Source organism: Phyllostomus discolor, chromosome 5 (genome assembly GCF_004126475.2).
Source record: "Phyllostomus discolor isolate MPI-MPIP mPhyDis1 chromosome 5, mPhyDis1.pri.v3, whole genome shotgun sequence".
NCBI classification, from domain to species: Eukaryota; Metazoa; Chordata; class Mammalia; order Chiroptera; family Phyllostomidae; genus Phyllostomus; species Phyllostomus discolor.
This window is the reverse complement of record NC_040907.2, coordinates 101888662-101893130: the sequence shown is the minus strand read 5'-3', so window position 1 is coordinate 101893130 and position 4469 is coordinate 101888662.

The following is a 4469-nucleotide window of genomic DNA, read 5'->3' as shown; positions in this document are numbered from 1 at the left end:
TCCTAAAGTCTGGCAAAATCACCTAACTAGAGTCTTTGAGGACAGGAGAAGACTTTGAGTATCTTCAAATTACTAATCCTTTTGGTCTGTCAAATTTTCTTTTAGTTTTTCAAAGATATTTGATAAATTTAATTCCCATATATCTTAAAACATCTTGAATTAACTTTTCAACTCATTTTAATTCTGCTTCTATGAGTACTTTTGTAGTGGTATTTGGGGAGTTCCAGCCAAGATGGAGGCATAATTAGAAACCCTTTGCTTCCTCGTACAACCAAAAGGAGGATAACAACTGATCTAAAATCAACCAAAAGTGCCAGAAAATCAAACTGCATAGAACTCTGATAACCAAGGAATTAAAGAAAAAATCAACCAGAACAACCAGACTGGTAAGGCAGACCGCATGGGCCAACTCAGAAAAACCGCAGTGAAGTGGCTGAGGGGTGAGGCTAACTGCTGAGTTGCATGGGAGGCCTGACTTAAGGGGAAAACTGAGACTCAGAGCTGACTGTGGGCTAAGGCTCGGGTTGCCGCAGTGGGAGATACTTCCAATCTGACATGAGAGTCTGTTGGAAAGTGCACTAGAGACAAGCAGGCAAGCTACATTATTCCCTCTCTGGCCCCTCCTCCACAGCAAAGAGGGTTACCCTGCCTTGGTGAATACTTAAGGCCCTGCCCCTTACAACTTATCAAGTGCACCAAGACAAAGAAATATGGCCCAAATGAAAAAACACAGCAAAACCTCAGAACTAAGCAATGAGGAGATTACCAATTATCTGATGGAGAATTTAAAGCCCTGGTAATCAAATGCTCACAGAACTGATTTAGCTTGGTCAAAAAATGAAAGAACAAATGAAAGATACCCAAAATGAAATAAAGCAAAATGTTCAGGGAATCAACAGTGACAAGAAGGAAACCAGGATTCAAAGCAATGATTTGGAGCAAAAGGAAGAAATAAGCATCCAACTGGATCAGAAATGAAGAAATAAGAATTCAGAAAAATGAAGAGAGGCTGAGGATTCTCTGGGACAACGTGAAATGTGTTAATATCCTAATGATACAGGTGCCAGAAGGAGAAGAATAACAGCAAGAAATTGAAAACTTATTTGAACAAATAATGAAGGAAAACTTCCCCAGTTGGGTGATGGAAATAGACTTCTAGGAAGTCCAGGAAGCCCAGAGAGTCCCAAAGAGGAACACACCAAGGCACATCATCATTAAATTACCCAAAATTAAAGATAAAGAGAAAATTCTAAAAGCAGCAAGACAAAAGGGGACAGTTAGCTACAAAGGAGTTCCCATAAGACTATCAGCTCATTTCTCACAAGAAACCTTACAGGCGAGAAGGGGCTGGAAAGAAATATTCAAAGTAATGAAAGGCAAGGCCCTACATCCAAGATTACTCTGTCCATCAAAGCTTTCATTTAAAATAGAAGGGCAGATAAAGTGCTTCCCAGATAAGGTCAAGTTAAAGGAGTTCATCATCACCAAGCCATTATTATATGAAATGTTAAAGGAACTTATCTAAGAAAAAGAAGATATAAATATGAACAATAAAATGACAACAAACTCGCAACTATCAACAAATGAACCTAAAAGAAAAGAAAAACAACGAAAACAAAACTAAGCAAACAAATAGAACAGGAACAGAATCAAAGAAATGGACACCATACAGAGGGAGTTTAGTGAGGAGGGAGAAGGGAGGCATGGGGGGGGAAATATACAGGGAAGAAGAAGCATAATTAGTAGGCATAAAATAGATGGGGAAAGATAAAAATGGTATAGGAAACAGAGGACTCAAAGAACTTATATGTACAGCCTATGGACATAAACTAAGGGAGAGGGAATGCTGGAGGGTGGGGGGCAGGGTGGAGGGGGGATAAAGGGGAAAAATTGGGAAAACTGCAATAGTATAATCAATAAAAATATTTAAAAGAATAAAATAAATAAATAAATAACAATTTTTGAATTCATAAAAAAGTGGGTATTTGGGTAGCATATGTTCTATAAACATTTGCATTGTCTTTCACATTTAAATAATAATATGTTTGAATATGAAATTCAAGGTTTAACTTCTTTTCCTTAAAAATTTAATAAACATTATTACTCTACTGTCTTTTTGCATCTGGTGTCAAAAGTTGGATGTCTTCAAATTTTAGTTATTTTTTCTTATAATTGCCTTTCTCCTCAAAATTTTGAACATTTTATCTTTTTTTTAAGTCATCTACAGAGGTTAGGCAAAAGTAGGTTTAAAGTTGTGAATATGCAACAGTTTATTCTTGTATTATTTATTAATTATTATAATATTATTACTGTTATTATTATTAAGCTACTTTTGCCCACCCCAGTATTTCTTTTTTCTCCTAGAGTATTTTTAATTATATTTTGATTATGCTCTTACAGTTGTTCTGATTTTTCCTCCTTTTCCACCCTCCACCCAGTACCCCCTACTCTCTCTCAGAATCACCCCAGCATTGTTCATGTCCATGGGTCATGCATATAAGTTCTTTGACTATTTCATTTCCTATACTGAACTTTATACCCCCACTGCTCTTTTGTAACTACCTATTTGTACATCTTAATTTCCTCACCTCTTCACCCATTCTCCCCTTCCCTCCTGGCATGTGGCAACCTTATGGTAACTCACTTCTTTTCTCTTGCTCCTTTTAAGATTCTCTCCTTATCTTTAACCTTTGGCATGTTAATTATGCTAATTATATGTCCCTTTTGTCAGGGACAAAAGTGCTGGCGGGTGCCATTGTTTTTGCTGTTGTTGTTGAGCCCTCCCTGACCCAGTTAGTAGGCTCAGGTGAATGCTAAACCTTGCTCTAGTGAGATTCCCTGAGACCCAGACCGATCCATTTACAGCCTGCTAGAACCTATTCTATTTCATTGGTTCCAAAAAAATGGTTGGGCTTAGTTCAACCTGAAGACTTTACTGAAAAGTCTCAAAGGTTCACCAACCAGTAACAAGCAATGTCTGGCCTCAGCATGCCCCATACCCCTTGCTACCTGGCCCAAAACCCTGCTCTAGTGGCAGCTGCCTTCATTCACAGCCTAGCCTCTCACAGACACTTCCTAAGCCTAACACAGGCATAAACCATCTGCAGGTCACATCGTAGCTCCTACCATGTGGCCCCAGGCCAGGCACAGACAGTGGCTGAACTTGACCTGAACAGAACAACTTCCAAGAGGCTGCAAAACCAACATACAAAATGGCTGGCTTCAGACCACATCAGAGCACCACCCAACCACCTCCACAAAGAAAAGATCCAAAGGGTGGACTTGGCAGGCACTATAGTCCCACTAAAGCAAATCACTATCCATGTGGTCAGCCCCTGCACAACAATTTGTCTGCATGTACTCACAGCCAGTCAGTATGAGGGGTACTCCCTCCCACTGACATCATAAAAGTAATCAAGGCTCAGCTACAGCAGGAGGACACCCATGACCCACACAAGGTTCACCCCTACAGCACCTGGCTCAAGTGAGGAGGTGACTGCACCACTGTGCCCCACAGAATAGCTACATTAATCACTCTGGTAAGACTGGAAGACATACCAGATCTATATAATGCATAGGAAGAAACACAGGGAGGTAGTCAAAATGAGGAGACAAAGAAACTTATTCCAAATAAAAGAACAGCAAAAATCCCCAGAAAAAAAGAACTAAATGAAAAGGAGATGTGCAATCTATCAGATGCAGAGTTCAAAATATTCGTTATAAGAATGCTCAATGAACTGAGGGGAAAAGTAGATCAATTTAGTGAAAACTTCAACAAAGAGATAGGAAACATAAAAATTGAGATAGAAACAAAAAATGGAGCAGCAGGAAATAAGGAATACAGTAAATGAAGTAAAGAATACATTAGAGAAAGTTAACTTCCCAATCTTGGCAAAGGAAGTAGACATACAAGTCAATAAGTGCAGAGAGTCCCAAACAAGATGAACCCAAAGAGGCCCACACCAAGACACATCATAATTAAATTGCCAAAGGTTAAAGACAAAGAAAGAGTCTTAAAAACCGCAAAAGAAAATCAGTTAATTACCTACAAGGAAGCTCCCATAAGACTGTAAGCCAATTTTTCAATAGAAACTTTGCAGACCAGAAGTGAGCAATACAAAATATTTAAAATGATGAAAAGCAAGGACTACAAAAAAGATTATCCAGTAAGGCTGTCATTTAGAATTGTAGGAAAGATAAAGAGCTTCTAAGACAAGCAAAAGCTAAAGGAGTTCATCACCACCAAACCAGTATTATAAGAAATGTTAAAGGGACTTCTTTTTTAACATTTTTAAATGTTGTTCAAGTACAGTTTTCTGACTTTTCCTCCCACTCCTCCCAACCACCCCAGCCCTACCCACCTCCCTCCCCTGTTTTCATCTCCCCTTCTTATTGCCAATGTGTCCTTTCTAGTTGTTCCACAAACCCTTTACCCTGTTCCCCTATAATCCCTTCTCCTCTCCCCTCTG